The sequence below is a fragment of the Charadrius vociferus genome, unplaced genomic scaffold, assembly GCF_000708025.1.
Source record: "Charadrius vociferus isolate BGI_N301 unplaced genomic scaffold, ASM70802v2 scaffold52, whole genome shotgun sequence".
NCBI lineage: Eukaryota > Metazoa > Chordata > Aves > Charadriiformes > Charadriidae > Charadrius > Charadrius vociferus.
The window spans coordinates 5,149,008-5,167,501 of NW_009647572.1; the positions used below are offsets into that span (position 1 = coordinate 5,149,008).

Here is an 18,494-nt window from a genome sequence, read left to right on the forward strand (position 1 = left end):
CTGACAATCTGGCTAGATGACTGGGCCCAAAGATTTGTGGTGAATGGAGTTAAATCCAGTTGGAAGCCGGTCACAAGTGGTCTTCCTCAGAGCTTGTTATTTGGGCCAGTTCTGTTTAATATCTTTATAAATTATTTGGACGAGGGGATCGAGTGCACCCTCAGTAAGTCTGCAGATGACACCAGGTTGAGTGGGAGTGTTGATGTGCTTGAGGGTAGGAAGGGTCTACAGAGGGATCTGGACAAGCTGGATCAATGGGCCACGGCCAAGTGCCGGGTCCTGCGCTTGGGTCACAACAACCCCATGCAGCGCTACAGGCCTGGGGAAGAGTGGCTGGAAAGATGCCTGGCAGAAAAGGACCTGGGGGGGTGTTGGTTGACAGCCAGCTGAATATGAGCCAGCAGGGTGCCCAGGTGGCCAAGAAGGCCAATGGCATCCTGGCCTGTGTCAGGAATAGTGTGGCCAGCAGGACTAGGGAAGTGATTGTTCCCCTGCACTCAGCACTGGTGAGGCTGCATCTTGAATACTGTGTTCAGTTTTGGGCCCCTCAAAACAGCAGGGACATTGAGGTGCTGGAGCATGTCCAAAGAAGAGCAAGGAAGCTGGCTGAAGGGTCTAGAGCACAAGTCTTATGAGGAGTGTCTGAGGGAACTGGGGTTGTTTAGCCTGGGGAAAAAGCGGCTCGGGGAGACCTTGTCCGTCTACGACTACCTGAAAGGAGGTTGTAGCAAGGGGGGAGGTCTATCTCTTCTCCCAAGTAACAAGCGATAGGACAAGAGGAAATGGCCTCAAGTTGTACCAGGGGAGGTTTATATTGGATACTGGGAAAAAGCTCTTCACAGAAAGGTTTATAAAGCATTGGAACAGGCTGCGCAGGGAAGTGATTGAGTCACCATCCCTGGAGGTATTTAAAAGACGTGTAGATGTGGTGCTGAGGGACATGGTTCAGTGGTGGACTTGCAGTGTTAGGTTAAGAGTTGGACTCGATGATCTTAAAGGTCTTTTCCAACCGAAACGATTCTATGATTTCTACATCTCTCTGACACTTCCAGCTTATTTGTGAACAATTCTGATCTTTAAGGAATCAGTTCCAAGTTATTTAAATACTTATACTTTAGAAACACAGCCCATCAAACAAGATTGGTCTAGCTGTACTAAGGCAACCTTTTGTTTCTGAGCATATCAGTTGACCACACAATTGCTAATAGTGGTGTTTTTAATTCAGTTGTTAATATAAATGTTTGGTCAGCACAGAATAAATGTGTTATTCATGTGAGGAAAACATGCTGGCCTCAATATAATATAAGTATGTTTGGGTGTGCATTTGCAGTCATGTCTTTAACTTAAGTGAGAAATTTTGCCAAAACAGACTCACTTTCCAAGCAAAGGTTTGGTCAGCTGTTGAATACGTAGCCATCCTCATAGCCTTCTGTTAGCCATTATCATTGGATAGGCAATTCTTTCTACCTCAATCTAATAGAACGTTTAATGTCAGCAAATAAAAATCAGAAATCATATTTGATAATACCTAAATGGTATACCAGATTTCTCAAGTGTCCTTATACTAGAGGCATGCAAAGTGCAGGACGAAACAACATCTGCTTTCCTTGTTTTACTTATTAATATTTTCATTTTTGTTTTAGTAGAAACAAAACAATCAAAATGCATATATATACATCCCTCAAATATAACAGATGTGTACATTTTCATAAACATATAATACAATACCCTTAGACTGTATTCCATAAAGATGTGTGGTTTTAAGCCTCTTTTGTTTCCTTTGCCTCTTTCTCAGTGCTATAATGCAATCCTCAGTGTTTGAGCACCAGACTTCAAATGAGAGATCTATTCAAAACATGCACAGACAAAATAAGTGGTTTCCTTAGTAATGGGAACTACACGAAAGCCTCTGAAACAGCTCCTCCTCCAGTAAGTCATTATGTACATGATCCTTTCTACCCCCAACTCATTAATGTAAAGATAACTTCACATTTAAAGGAAAATACCTAATGTACACCCACAATTTTTGGCAGTCAAATTAGACAGGAGAGGGGAAAAAAATCACTGTATTCCTCATTAAATAGTTTGTTTTTTAATCAGTAAGGATGTTGCATGTTCCAGTGACCTTTTAATTAATTTTCTAGAACTGCAAGTTGAAAAAAAAATGAAATTGTGTAACTAAACTACTAAGAACTTCACTTTGGTACCCTTTACACTCTTATAGTTTAGTGTACTTGATTTAAATTATCATTAGGTAACCATATTCTGAACATAAGCTGCACATAGCTGTGCTGTTCCTTGTCACCACCAAGATAGCTTCATAACCATTACCCATGACGACAGTTTGAGAATGTTATTGATTGCATGGGAAAATTACTATGACACTTCTCTAAATCTCAGCGTAAAAGTAACTAAAAACAAATTGACGTTCTAGTTCTAATATTTATCTTAGTGACTGTTTGTACAGATTTCTAAATCAGCAATATAACTTGTGCAAATAGTTATGAAAAGTTAGAATTACTATTGTTGTCCACCTATTTTTAATATTAAACCACAATAAAATGTTACAAGATAGTATTTGCTTAGTTTCATTGTAAAAGGTAAGAAATTCAAGTCTGAAGTTCTGCCCTTGAGAAACACATTGAGTCTTGCCATATATACTTTAAAAAATAAATATGACATTATCAGGGAAAGTGGCTAAAATTAAAAAAATTATTAGTGGAGGAAGGAGGTTTCCTTTCACTGATCATGTACTATTTGCCACATCACACAGTCTTAACAGAAAAAGGGTAAATCTGTTTCAGATAAAAATTCAGGCAATTTTGCATAAAAAGAAAAACAGATGTGAGCAAAGAAATGGAGAAAGTCCTCTCTATAAGGACAGAAAGTTCAAGTTTTACCATCACCCATAAGAATTAACAGACTTCACAATCAGGATGAAAATTCTAGGCCCTATATTCAAATTATTACTGCCACAATTTTCTTCTTTAACCTCAGATACAGATTAACTCAAAGACCCATGACACTAAAAGGTATATCCCATGTGCATACCGGGTGCCATAAACAACAGGCTGATCCTTATGAAATCAACAAAAGGGCATCTCAGTTTTAAAGTTCTACCATTACAAAGATCCCAATAAATTATATCCAATTACTATAGGTTACAAAAACTGAGGTGTCACCACATGACGGACAAAAACATACTGAGATGAAATCAGTTTTAAAATGGAATATATACACCGAGCTTGAAAACCTCTTTACAGATCATGTATTTCCTCTACTTAATCCAGCTGCACATAAGGATTCTCTAGCTGCTTTTCACTACTCCGTCTTCATTAAGTTTCCCACACGGCATAGTGAGGTTGTGGTTGCTATGTATGACTCACTTCCAGCCTTCAGCAGATGCTGGTATGCCAGAGATACTTGCTTATTAAAACAGAGCCAGCGATGAAAATTAGAAGAACTCGGATATCACTCTGAGTTAGACCCAATAGGTATAAACCTTGTTAAGAGTTTTTAGACCTCAGGCCATTCTGGAAGGCTGACTATAGCTCTGGGACCTATAATGACGAAAAAGCTATAGCTCTTGCCTGGGATCTTGTCCTTTCTGTTTCGTAGAACACAGTTTCTACATGAACAGGCGAATTTGCTGGAATATGCAAAATCCCCTTGATCACTAAGATAAGCATCAGCTCATCACCACTGCTTTCATTCATCCCCATCACATGTGACTGAATTTGTCTGTACTATATGACTCCTTTTACTACACAGTTCCAGGTTTTGCTAAGTCATATAGCAACCTACTACCTACATAGCTTTTAATGAAGTAACTGGTGCTTTATGTAGAAGGGAACATTTCCTTATGTGAAATTCTTCACAGGTTCATGGCCTAGATTTGTTTCCATCTGCTTTATCTATATCCTATCAACACTAATTCTGAGATCTGATAAAAGAAAGTTGGTAGCAGGTTAAGTAATCTGAGCATAACACTTTCCATTATGAAGTACAACTGTATTTAGAAACTTGAACTCATTGTTGGCAACAAGCCTTTCATCTTCAAAAAAGACAAAGAACTAGACCTAGAAATATTGCTTTTGCTTATCATTGAAAAAATGATTCCGTTTCAGAGGGATACACGTTAATAGAAGTTAGTCCTTGTCTGTATGGAAGCATAGCCCTCAGGAAAATGTCAATAGTTAGTTGCCATAATATCTAAAAATGCACATGACAGTGTCAGGTTGACAACATTGCACTGAAAATGCTGAAAGAATGGGGTTACATGAAGCGGTGGCACTTTTTTACCTCTTCCAGGCAAACCACTCAATGACAACTGCCTATAATTAATAAGTCAATTAATAACTGATGAAGCCACAAGACAGTTTTCCTTGAATCTGAGAAATTCTGGACCTTCATTAAGGCAGGAATACCTCCTTACACCTCACGTGGAAGATATACTAAGGCTGTGCTCTGCAGAGCTGGTGAGAATTAGTCTGTCAAACACCAGCTCCATTCTTTTTTTACTCTATGGACTACAAGAAGAAAGTGCAAAGAGCCACCACTCAGCCCTCTTCCTTGTAGCTACGGTGCCTCAGAAACCAAGATAGGGGCACGTGTAGTCATATGCGATAAAGCTATTCAAAGTGTGTCTGCTCTTTTACACTTTGACATAATCTGTATGGATACGCACTTAGAAAGAACTTTTTAATTGCCAATTTCTGATATAAAGTCTGTCATTTTAAGATTAAAATCAAATAGTTATGGGTTTTTTACTTTACCTGCATGGTATTTATTTCAGTTTTTAACAATCCTTGCTGCATTCTAAACACAGCTGTGTTATCAGAGCCTAAAAATACTAGAACTGGTCACTATTAACTCCCTGAACCACAACAATCCTACAGGATATTAACGCCCAAGGAGGCACCACCTTTCCATGTAATGAAAAAGGAAGACGTTTTGAAACCCTCTTCCAATTTTGAGAAAAATGTAGGCACGGAACCACTGTACTTTAATAACTACGGGTTTTAAGCATTGTATTAATTGTCCATTACAAACAAATAATTACTTAGTTTATTTTCATGTGCACTCACTAATCAGATAAAATGCATGCTTAATAAATACCTGGAGTTAGCCTACATTACTTTCATCATCTCTCTATCAGTCTGAGATATGTTTTTTCTACCCTGTAACCTAATAAGCTATATATATAATTCTGGTGAAATAAATTACATTGCTATTTTAAAACCACCAAGCAGCACAGTGAAATCAGCAGTAAAATAACTTAATGAACCTTAATCATCATAATTGTATCGGTTATAAAAGATATTTTTCTCCTGCAGATAGTTTGAAAAAAAAATTATTCCTTAGCATTAGCTAAATTAAAAAAATTCAATTATTTCACTTTTTATGAAACAGAACTTTATTATGATATAATAACATTTTAACTAATATGTAAATGTATGCCTATCAAAGAGGCACTTTAATTGCATATATAGTCTATCATAAGAACTCACTTTCTTTATGCAAGTATACTTTAGCTGATTTAATTATTTAGCCCTCTAATTACACAGTCCATACCAATCAACCAAAATGAACCACTTCTGTAATCTTAATTTCACATGTCAAATCCTTGAATATGTTTTTGCATGATTCTCATGTTAACTAGAAAGCCAGATTTTGAATGAACCACAGTGAGTACGTGAGGTTAGGGGCAAAACCCAAGAAAGTTTTCATGTAGGGCAATGGTAGTCCCTATCTATTCCCTTTCCCGACATCTTCTGTTTCTACATTGGCTGAGATAAAAGAAATAGCAGTATTTAGTTGGCTTTAACAGAATGTGTTCCTATTTTTAATTTTGCCCAAACTTTTTGAAATTTTCTTCTTTCTTGCTCCACCCACCACACCCCTCCTGTAGCACAAGTTTACGTGTTTTGTTTGGGATAGGTGTGACTACCCACACAGCTGAGATCAGGAAGGATCTACCTTTTTCCTGTGGGGGCTAGCATGGCAAGAAGTCTTACTTTTCTGGCTTTGGGTTGTGCTTCCTGAACACATCCTGAGCACTGTCCCATCAAACACAGGCTGTTAAGTTGTGCAGCACGGAAGGCTCATAGGTTCACTCTGGGAAGTTTCCAACGGTTTGTATTAGCAGGTCATGGTGGTGAACATTAAGTACTATTAGAGGCTCCAAGAGCCACCTCGTGGGCACAAAGGAGAGACAAAGTTTCACCAATGAACCCTGAGGCTACAGAAAGGTGATGTGACATCTTTCTGTCCTGAGGGGTTCCCTGTCCTAACCCCAGGCAAGAAGACCTGAAAGGTAGCCAAAGATGGGTTGGCCCCAACTGTTTTTGTTGTACCTCTTTAACTCACGCTAGAAAAGATTGTAATGCCCACAATAAGAGAATGGGAGAAAACGGAAGGGCCACATGGCCTTCACCCCACCCTAGAGCATCTCATGTATTTGCAGCCTGTCCCTCAACTGCCATTATTTCATATATGAGACAATTCTACTCAGTTGTATGAAAACTGAACAGCAGACATCTTTAAAAAATCTAAAAGTTGCTCCCTCTACTTAGTTTAAATGCAGTATTCAAAAATCTGAGGCAGAAGGAAAAAACAATGCTTTTTTACAGCCACAACAATGTAAGTACCAGTGAGTCAAACAGGACTAGTTTTGCAAAAGTTGTTCTAACTAATTATAACAAACTGAAACTTACTCAAGAAGTTGGCATTACTTTAATTCACTTTTCATAATAAGTGATTTTATGAAGTGTAAAATCATTTTCTTACAGAATAAAAACAAAAATAATGCAGTCCACAATCTCAGACTCAAAGTGAATCAAAATGATATATAGTATTCATAAAATAGTAACCATTTTGTAATAGAATTCCGGTGCTATTGCTGTTGCAAAAAGTACATTAATTTACCCTGTTTGCTAATCTTCAGAAATTTTTCATACTATTATTAGACAGGACTGAGCTTTTCTTCAAACAAAGCAGAAGTGTGAAATGAGAACCGCATCTCACTTCAATCCACTAGAGGGTGGCCTGTCTCAATCAGGGCTGTAGTACTGAATTCATGCAAGATATCCAACATTTTCTTCGTTTTGACCTGTTGATAACCAACTCTTTGTGTTTCACTATTGTTCATCTTCTATTACAAAGTAATTTCCTTTAAGTAAAACAGTATTTATGCCAAAAAAATACCCTTTTTCTAAAAACACCTATCTCATTTATTCATCTGTATATGGAGAAGGGATGATATATTTCAGTGTATACTTCCCTTAAATCGAAAAAAAATATATCAGGAATTATTTTACAAGTTTTAAAACCTTTATAGTTTGTATGCCCTTTGTTCAGATAAAGAATAAATAGAAAAAAAACAAAATTCTTCAACAAAAAGTATGGTACAAAGGAAGAAGGGAGAAAGAAAGGAAAAAGGAAGGAAGGGAAGGAAAAATCTGTACAGCCTGTTGTTTGTATAATTAGATGTCCATAAAAGAGAGAGTCGAGTAGACAGAGATTGAAAGAAACTGACTTTCTTTAACCAACCCCTTCCTCAGTTTATTCTGAATTTTTATTTCTCAGAAAGATGTTTTACTGCTCTTACTTTCTACTGATCAACGTAGTAAAATTTAATATTGTATAAAATTTGGAAATGGAGGTGTATGAAAAATCCTTTACTCTCTTAAACTAAAAAAAAAAAAAAAAGCAGCAGAACTGGGGGAGAGGGAGCATTTCTCCTGAATGGTTTCAACATGCAGTATCCCCTGAACTACAGCAGTCCTTGCAGAACTTGAGGGATCTCTAATCAGTTGTTCTGAACACATATAACATCCTTATATAGCTTTAAAACAAACAAACAAACAAACAAAAAAAGGGGATTTAAACCTCCCAAGCTGTTCTGTACAAGCACAAAGCATGCCCTGTAACTCCCACAATTCGGAAGAGATCTCTAGAAGCGTGCAAAGGCTTGTTTCGTGTATCCGTACCCGAAGCAGCAGTGTCACGTAACAGACAGCTTCCCACGGCCAACCAGGCTGGCGCAGCCGCGCGTACTACGCGGCATCTGGGCACGCCGAAGCATTGGCTCCTCTCTGGGGAGAGGAAGGGGCTCAGTTATTAACGACCGCTGAGCAGGCAGCACCATGTCAGTGTGACAACCGAGAGGGTGAACGATGCACCACTAACCACCATGGAAACAAGGAGAAATAAGAAGAGCTAGCGAGCATCTCTCTCTCTCTCTCCCCCCCACACCCGCCCCTCTCTCCGCTGGATTGTGAGCCTCAGCCAGCCAGGCAGCAACAGCGCTCTGGCAAATGTAAGGGATCTCAGCTGGCAGCACAGACACTCTCTCATGTTGTAGGATATCAATAGATACATCTTTGTATTATATACCGTTAGACACACGCACGCACACCGACTCACACACACACACATACATGTATGCACAGCTATTCAGACTCTGGCTTTAACACAAGTATGTGGCTCTCTGAACTAAGGAATCAAAATCACCGAGATGCAAGAACTCCTCTAGCTCTGAAACTACTCCTATTATAGGGTAAGTTCCTCTTTATTTTCAATTTTATCTTGACTTTCATCTTCACTTGTAAACTCAAAATCTTCTTTTTGTAAAGTTATTTTATTAGCGAATTTCCACATTTTACTTTCTGAACGGAAAGGCAAATACAATTCGCTTTTTGTGCCAGAGATAATCTAAATATGCTTGCAAGAGTATCAGATTTGTGCATTTGCTAGCTTGAAAGAACATCAAAGGATATAAAATTATAAAGGGGGAACGTTTCCTCTGATGTTTCAGATGCAAAATCAAATTACACAGTTGCTCTGTTTTGAAACCAATAAAACAAGACACAGGACAGCCTCCTTTCTTCCCTCCAGTGCTAGGATTAAGGGAAATGCTGTTTATGTCGGGACCTTAAAACCACTGAGCAGCAAGGCTGAATGAGCATATCACAAACAGTTATTGAATTTCTGCCAGGCTACATCTTAAGGATTGTGGCAAATGACTTCGCTTAAAAACATCCCCTTTCCAGTCAGAAGGGACACTGTGAATGTCTGATTACTGATGCAGCTGGAACAGACGCGTTAGGTAAAAAGGATCGCATTAAGCAGAAGAGTTCTAATCTTCTTTGGTAATTAACACGACCACAGCAGGGTGCCTCTAAAGTATATTTTCATGTAAGGAGACTGTTCAAATCCATCACTATAAAAGCTTTGCCTCTTTTAGTATAAGAAGGCTCAGAACTGTTTGTCTTTGCTTTCCATGTCTTTGTTTTCACATGTCTAGTTGGAGTTTTTGCCCAGCACTGCTGTTCAGAAAGAGAAGAACCCAACATAGGGGGATGAAGGGGCAGTAAATGCAGGGAGCTAGAAAAAAAAAGACAGTGATTTTCTATTTATTTGACCAATTTAATCTACATCAAATTCCATGCTAGCACTACTGTTGCCTGCTGTGTTTGTGTTTATGCATGTGTATGTCATTTCTTTCATGCAGCATAAGAGTGCCTCAGATGAAAACACATTCAGTAAAGTCCATCAGCATGGATCTGTGATTCATGCATCAGTGAAAGCCAGAGAGAGATTTTATTTTACACTATGAAAAAGCCAGGATAGCTATATAATGAATGCTTCAAAGTGAAAAAATACAACCTAAATCTTCCCGCATGTTTTTGTTTGCTTTTTAGAATACCATGTCTGTACTAAAACCAGCTCAGGATTCAGATTATTTCTCCTACACCTTTTACTCCCCCCACCCCCTCACTTCTGTACACCTTGGAGAACATCATAAAGAATCTGTTCCTTTGCAGCAATGCAATTATTTGCTTGTAATTTTAGAGTTAGTGTGTTTTGAAAAACAAACACTGTGAAACAACCATCAACAGATAGCCAATGGCTGTGAGCCTGCCACCTTTCCATAAATGTCAGGAAACGGGTAGCTTAACAATATGTATGGTAAGAAGTCAATTAATTCAGGTGACCTTTGTAAGTGGTGACAATAAAGCAGCTCTGACAATATGCCACAGCATTCAATATTCCCTCTGGAAAATGAATGAGCTTAAGAAGAGGTTTCCTTTTCAGAGTACAAAATGAAAGGTATTGAAGCATTAGCTCCTGCTATTGGCAAGCTTGTTTCCTCTATTTCAGACGGTCTATGAAATCTGTTTAAAGCAAGCTGGCTTATTTTATTATGTGAACCACAATGTCTGGTTCAATTAATTAAATATCCTGTTTTTACCCACATTGCATGTGCATTTTAGTTGTTAAAACAAGAATTTCAAGCTCCTGGTTTGGATTTTTACGGAATGAGCTACACAATAAGGAGAGAAAACCTTATTCTGACCTCTTCATGCTATATGCAAAGGACTACTCAGATGAAACTTTTTCTATTATGTACACACTCAGCATTTCTGAATCTTTATCCTCACTCATTTTTAATGTAAAAATTAAGTAAATAGGAGTAACTTTACACTAATGCATATTGGGTTTTGCCACATGTACCCTAATGCACTACTTTAAAATATTATACAGATACGCCAAAGAGTTTCAGAAAAATGTGGTCATTCCAATCATACATGTATGGAGAAAATATGCTGTAGATGCATTATCCAAGCACACAGCACAGACATTCTTAACTAGCAAACCAGTCAAAATGTATGGTGACTGTATTTTGCTTAATATTCCCTCAAAGCTCCTGCAATAATGTTGTAGTGTCAGACAATGACTGGCTGATGTTGTTATGGCAACCCCAAAGTACCGCCTTTCAGGGTGGTAGATCTGAGCATGACATCACAGCATGCCTGTTTGGAGTATCCAGAAGTAGGTGGATATTTCTCTTTTGCACCAGAACCAGACCAGATCAACTAGGCAATGTTGCTACCTGTAATGCAGATCAAAAAATATCATGTTTGTTAAGTAATAAAGAATGAGCAGCTTATGAAAATATTCATGTTCTGCAAATCGCTTGTGATCACTTGTCCCTTGACACTAGGGGACAAAATTAAGTGTTGGCAAGTGAAAGCAAACCATTCAGCAGTGTTGGGAACACTTTTTTTGACTCTTAGCTCAAATCTTTGTTGTATCAATAATGACTCTACAAGCAACCCAAAAGCTTTGCTGCTTGGTGCCAACGATCTAACTTTAAATGGCTGGTGTTCAGTAGCCAAATTTTAGCGCATCTAAAGCAACAGAACAAGCTCTATCTTACTTCTGAAAGAAAAGTGACCACAGAGAAACAATTAAACCTTTCCCTAAAACTATAGGTGTATGTTTTCAGTGAGTTGTGGGACATCAACCTTTTAGTTAATTGATGTCTCCTTCCTTCAGTTAGTACCATTAAAAGCTGAAGGAAAAGAAAACTCTTGAGAAAGACATTGTCAGAAACTATCTTAGTAAACCCTTCCACTTTAAATTCCACAAACTCTACTTAATATCAACTAGCAAAAGCTGACAATGAAAAACTAATTTCACATATAGCGCTCAAGAACTATTTTCTGAAGGCCAAAAAACAGACAGCTTCTAAACCACAAATTTTGATATTTTTTTTTTAACAGAATAAGTCTTCAAGCTCTCATGCTACTTCAAAAAGAATATTAATTCTCATTGTAACAATACAACAAGCAATTAAAATTCTTTACTTTACTGAAAGGAAAATGCCAGCAGAATTTGAGAAGAAACAGTAGTGACAGATGTCATTAGAAAGGTCATTAAACACATTAGTATTAAGAGAAAAATCAATACTTCCCATTACAACTGTAATGTAACTGTAAAAATGAATTACTCTGCCTTTTACTTTTTCAATTGACCAGTCCACAAACTGTTAACTGCCATTATTGTGAAATGACATTTTTCACAAAGAGCTTCCCTTAATATTTTTGATGCCAAAAACTTTATTTAAACAAACAGTATGATCTTCAGTTATACACAACATGTATAAATGATGTCATCAATGTTTCTCCAATAAATTCATATTCTCAGCTGACCTGAACTGATAAAGTTTTATTAGCACAGCACAAGGAGCTATACTCATCTGTGCCAGAGAAATATTCAATATGGATGTCAATCAGATTATCACACTTTGGGTTCTTTGTGGAGCAGTTGAGTGTGCCACCTGGGGAGAGAAGAGCATTTTCATGGGGGCAAAATACAAACAACTTTCACAATTTTGCTGGATCCAATTACCCTCTCCTGACAGGATTTCCTATTCTTTATACATGGAAGATCATGCTATATAGTAAATCAACCACAATAAAAAGAATAGCAAAGAACTAAAAAAAGATAGTCAACATGTGCACGTTTTCTTCTCTCGATATTTGAAGACATGTTCTAGTCATACAAGCCAAAGGAAATACCATTTGATAAATAGGATTATATTTGTCACGCTCGTTTACTTATATTTTATAATTTCTTAGCTTTAATTTACAAATTGCTTGGAAGAAAAAGCTACAGATATGCTCTCACCCCAAGCATTCCCAAACTTGCTTACTGGTTTTCTGCAAAGCACAAACAAATGCAAAGAAACTAAAATGAAGGGAAAGTAGAATTTCATAAACACAAATTTATGCAGCATATCCTTGAAATAATTATCCTTCATTTAGAAATACTTCTTCTTCACAAAAAAATTATCTCAATAAAACTCACTGTCTTAGAGCCTGTCTATTCGCTGTTAACTGCTTGGCCACGAGCAGTAACGCTCTAATTCAAAGGAAATAAGAAATAAGATCTCTGTATTCCCATTATTTCTATTCAGCTGCTGCATTTCTGGAATTCATTAAAATACCTGCCCCAAATTTAATGGTAGCTTAACTCTACTGACCTCTGAATTAGAGCAGAAAAGAATTTTTGCCTCTTTTCTGCTCTCAACTCCCATAATCTCAGTCAAACTGGGAAATGCTTCTTGAAAACATTGGCACAAAAGAAATCATTTAGCAATTCCCTTTCCTGCATAAGCATCTGTATTTAGAGGTAAACAATGCAAAGCTGAATAAAATGCTACAGGGAATATTTTTTCAAAATATCTACTGATTATTAGTATTACCCCAAGAGTCTTTTACTAGAGAGTTCTTGTCATGCAAATAACAACCACTCTGCCAGGAAATACTTTAAAGTCTTAAACATTTGGTATAAGAAAGGTAAAAACCTTAAGTTTAGCTGTCCGAAAAATTCCCTGGACATCCAGCTACCAGTATGAAAAACAAAAACAAAAAAAAGACTGTTTATACAATTCTCTGTCTAGGGATCAGACAGTTTCAGAAATTGTTGAACAGATTACAGAATAATAATCCAGAATAAATATCAGGTAATAGAACACACAACGAAGAGCGAAGTTGTGCACTCAGACATTTTTAAATTCACCATACAATAGCCATCATCCTGGATGACAGAAGAGGACTCTCCTAATAGTCTTTACAAAGGCAATGTGATGGTCAGACATTACTAGGGCTCTTCTAGTGTAGTTTTGAGAGGGCAAAGGAAACTACAGCTGACAATCAGGTTGGTTGCGTTTGTCATGGTGGTGCTAAAATAAAAAGTCATCCTTATTTGAGACAGGATGAGAAATATATACCTGACTTGGGAGGCATTTAAGTAAGCGCAAATGTTTAACTTGTTCCCTGAATAAGGATAAACACAAATGTCTCCTACTTCTGCTTTACAATAGTGGCACATCTCTGTTGAAAACAGAGATATATACATGTCGCTATTTATATCATATTTATGTGATTTATTCTGTACCTTAAGTCCTAATAAAATTGTTCAGCTTGACAGGAATAATTTTTATGGGGAAACAGAGACTTTTCTCGAAGTTTTCAGCAAGTGTCACAGTAGCTATAAATCAAAGGACTAGAGACATTCATTTCTTCACCCCAAGCTCATGTCTGTTGCCAAGTTTTCTCAAGTCCCTGAACTTCCTCTCTCCTCTGGAAAGTAGCTTTCTCCAGAGGTCATGTCAAGCATCAGCATTTTTTGCAGACGACACTTAACAGTGAGCTAATTCACAGAGTTTCTACCTAAGAGCAGGATTACCTGCTGAGTTCCCCACACCAGCTGGCTTCAAGTTGCAGGCCACAGAAGAAGCAGAGGCAGGAGAGCCCACTCCAGCGAAGCCTCATGTGGGGGCTAAGCCTTCCCAAAAAACCTTTCCCCTGTGCAACAATAGCTCCAAAACTACTGCACAACACGAAACTGCTCTTCTTCATGTGTCCCATATGGAAATCAGGCAGTGCTTTAAAAATTCTTTGTCCCTACCCCATGTGAAAGTATGTTTCAGAAACAATACAATTATGAAGTACAATATTTTCTCTTATCAAAAGCTAAACAAATAAAAAAAAAGCCTTTCGCTATGAAAAATAAAACTACAGTTAAGTGGCGCTTCATTACCACTCTAGTTTGAGGGAATTATCTGCACAACTCCCATTTAATACCAGTTTCTAACAACACAGAGCTACTCAGGTTATCCTCTAAGCACAACATTGCAGGTTTATCCTAGAAATATTCACTGTATTACACCTTTTTGAATATATATTTCTTTTCACACAGGACACACCACGTTAACTTTGAAAAAAGCTAGCTAAGACTGTTCAGCAGCTATTTCATGACACTCCCAGAATACAGTTGTCCTGGTTTGAGGTAAAACAGAACCAATTTCGCTACTTACTTCATTTTAATTTGTTTGTCCAGTTACTTGCTGGTAAGCCCAAATACAAGGCTAAAACTCTACAGCACTTGAGAGAAACTGAATGATTAATGACCGTTATACCAGTTTATAGAAATATCCTTACGAAGTGAGAGAAAGAAAAAATGAGGTAATGGCAAATATAATGATCTGTAAAGCTAGAAATGTTTGTCTGAATAGCAATTTCACCCAGCATGTATAATTCAGGAAACATATTCTTCTGAATGTTGCTTTGATATAGATTATCCAGTCATCAATATTGTGTCAGACAAACACATTTTTGGTCATTTCATTTTTATTGTGCAATAAGAGACAAAAGGGGTATTTGGCATATTGCTGTAGGGTTAGACTCTAAACTCCAAAAACACATAAAGAAAAGTACTTTGCCCTCCAAGAGCAGCAGCTGAGCTCCTGAACTCTATCCTTCCTGGGCAGAAAGAACAGCCAGTGAATCTGTGGAACTGCACAGCAACAGTCCTACATTTTTCAGTTCAGCAGACCCAAGAATAATTTGCATGTTTGGACACACATCATACAAACCCTATACTCACTCTGCTAGGAAGCAATCCCCTTAGGTATTAGTGCAGAGAGTAATTTTAACACAATGAACTGAGCTCTATATTTCAGTGGTGTTATCTGTAAAATAGTACATTTTCATTCCTAAACTTGCTACCAAGAACCCATGGTTCAGAAGAAGCCCTAGTGCACTTGGAGCATACCCTCACCACTGCTCTATTTCAGCAGCAGTCAGGGGAGCCAATGCCTTTGTGTTCATACTGGTACAGATGCTTCCATGCCTTTAAAGCATAATAAAAACCAAATACCAGTTTTCGTTCTGTAACAATACACTTTCATTTATAACACACATTACAACTTTAAGATACAAACCAAAGAAAATCTGATTAACTACAACTCACACAATATCTATAATTTTGCCTCATTAGCCACAGATACTAAAGCATAAATTGCCCTCTCTTGTACCTCTAAAGCTGGTGCTACTGTGCATTGCTGGGGATTTCTGATGTGTTCAAATACCTCGGTAGAACCAGGCTGGATCAAAACCATTGTGGGAGCCTCAACTGAAACTGTTTTATTTTATTCCTTCTTGATTTTTTGCTAATTGTGTTTGTTTCTGCTTTCCCATTAACATTGTTTTAACAGAGTTCTGTGTAAAAGTAATTATAAGAGAAATATCTGCTAAAAACAAACAAATGAAACTATTAACATTGAAATTTCCATACTAGAAAGAACAATCCAGAAACCTTTCACAGATGGTCCTCAGAATTGCCATCTTTGAGTATAATTTTACTTCCATTTGTGGTAAATAGCAAAATTCCCATTGATGTCAACAGATGCAGAAGGGATTCGTAAATGCCTTTTCTCTTTGCTTTTTGGCATTTTCATCATTTTTCTATCTAGAAATACAAAATTCATCATTTTGCTTCATTTCCACTCATGCCCCAAAGTGAAACACAAAAATAACTCCTTCAGAACTTTTCTTCTTGTTTAGAATAATCCTAATTATTATACATGTTGTGGTACAGCCTCTTTATCTAAAACACCTAGATGAAGATCCCCAACTTTCTGAAAAACAAGATTTCCAATAAAAGGGAATCTACCTAGTCAGTTACAAAAAAACTTGAAATCACTGTCCATATTGGCTAGAAAAGTTAGCTGGGTAGTTTTTCAAGTACTACACTCTGAGACCCTGGAAACAAACCCAGTTTTCAACTTCTGGTCAAATGGAGTTCAATTAAGCAGAATTATACCAAATTTTCGGCAATTACTGTGCATTCTGGTTTGCCTGTGTGAAGGAACAGTAATATTCAGAAACAATGAATAGCATAGCACCAGTCTTGATGAGGAGAAACAAATCTCTTCAATATTTAATGTGCACCTTACCTTGAAATATAACTCATAGACATTAAAATGATGTTTCAAAATGGAAACACGTGGTCCCCTCTGTAACTTTTTCCTCCTGTTTGCATTTCACTTTCCTGTAGTAAACATTTCAACTTACATTAAGTTACTTACATAAAAGAACTTCATCTAACAAAATTTACATTTTAAAGTTGCTGATTGCCAGTGCTTCCACTGCTTTCAGAAGCTTCTCAACGCAATCCGGATCTAGGTGCCTTTTTTAGGCACTTAAATATTAACTTCAGTAGGTGTCATTCAACAATAAACTATAACTAGAATAGAGAAGTAAAATGACATGCAATTTCAAAGATTTAATTGCTGAAATGTTAGATTCAGCAGTTGAGGTAAAGTGTATAGATCCACATAGTAGGTGACATACTTGGAGTTTTGCCAACACAGGTCTTGGCCTTCTTTTCCAAACCAAAATACTTTTTGCTCTTTTACAGGTTGGAAACCCCATAAACTTTCTGATTTTCAAGCGTTATTTTTCATCACTGCTCTGACAGCCTCTGAGTTTTACCAAAAGTTCACAGAAAGCATCAAAAAACCCATTGCCATCTACCTCAAGTGAATGTGGATTAAGTCTTTGTAGTCTTTACTTTGGTTTAGATTTGTTTTACGTATCAGTTCTTCAAACAATGTCTTGTGTTGGTATGTCATTATATCAGCCCTAGCAACAGCACAGAGACATAGAAAACACTACAAAAAATGAAGACAAATTGATAAAAAGTTTATATAAACACACCATACATGCCTGACACAAATATGGCACAGAAACAATAATAAGATATGTTGAGATTGTAGAATATCTATCTACAACTACTCAATGGTAAGCATATAAAAGTTGTGGTATAAACCCACTATACTGCTATTTAAACTCTCATGTAAAGCTTAGCCAAACTTTCAAAAAGTCTGAGTAAACCTGAAGTCATCTACTCCATCATTAATTGAAATGTGGATATTTTAATAGAAGTGATGTGAAGTAATCTATACTCAAGGCTCAGGAAAATGTCCAATTCCATAAAAAATAAATTTGTGTTAGCATTCCTTAAGAATAAATTTTGCTTGGCATATCAAAGTACAGCATTGAATCCACATGGACCAAAATCAGCCATGATCTGCGTGAAAAGGGAAGGTCAAAGGACAAGATTAATAAATCCTGCATAACAACTAGTAAGAAACTCCAAAGTGGGATTTTACTTTCCGTAAACTGGTCTGACATAACAGTTGACTTTGTTTTGAGCAGGAGGTTAGACTAGAGACTTACTGAGGTCCCTTCCAACTTGACTCTCCCATGATGCTATGATCCTCTCAGTAGAGGGGCTTGCTCCTTTGCCAGCATTGTCTTAGGGAACGATCCACAGCACCACTGTCTTCATCAGAGTCTGCTTAGTTGCATCTGCTCAGATGCCTTAGTATGACTGCATTGGACGAAAGCAATTTAGATGTTACCAGAGGTGAAAGGCACCGTCCAATCTGTCTTGCTACATGTTTTGAGTTTGGTCTCTGAGCCAGTGGTATGGAGTTGAAAATTTTGAGAAGGCAGTCTGACAGACTGCTAACAGCTACAAAGGAAACAAAACCATTTAGTCACGAGGCAATATTTGCTTTGTTGTTACCTACCAAGAGAAAGGTAATTTGACCATATCCCAGCAGGATACTAAAAATAGTTTAAATGTCCTCCTATCTTGTTTAAATTTTTTAAAAGAATGCACTATATTTATTCAGATAACAGAAAAAAACTATTTTCTAGTAGGCGAGGAGAACAATTCCCTGAAACATTGCCATCTTAATTTTTAATCTGTGTGTTTCTGTTCAGCAAGGTGTTCAGTGTACTCCAGACATCTGGGGCTGAATATACTACAGTTCTATATAGTCCTGAAAA

At 37.3% G+C, this 18,494-nt stretch overlaps 2 protein-coding genes across 2 annotated transcripts in view; one reads left to right on the plus strand and one right to left on the minus strand.

The window, feature by feature from the left end:
* IMMP2L (IMP2 inner mitochondrial membrane peptidase-like (S. cerevisiae)) overlaps positions 1 to 18,494 on the minus strand; it is a 472,429-nt gene that overhangs the window by 239,768 nt on the left and 214,167 nt on the right. The gene's annotated exons all lie outside the window — the stretch shown is intronic.
* Positions 8,425 to 18,494, plus strand: part of LRRN3 (leucine rich repeat neuronal 3) — a 34,034-nt gene continuing 23,964 nt past the window's right edge. The window contains exon 1 of the mRNA XM_009880867.1: positions 8,425 to 8,560. The gene's annotated coding sequence lies outside the window, so the exon portion shown is untranslated. The remainder of the gene's footprint in view (positions 8,561 to 18,494) is intronic.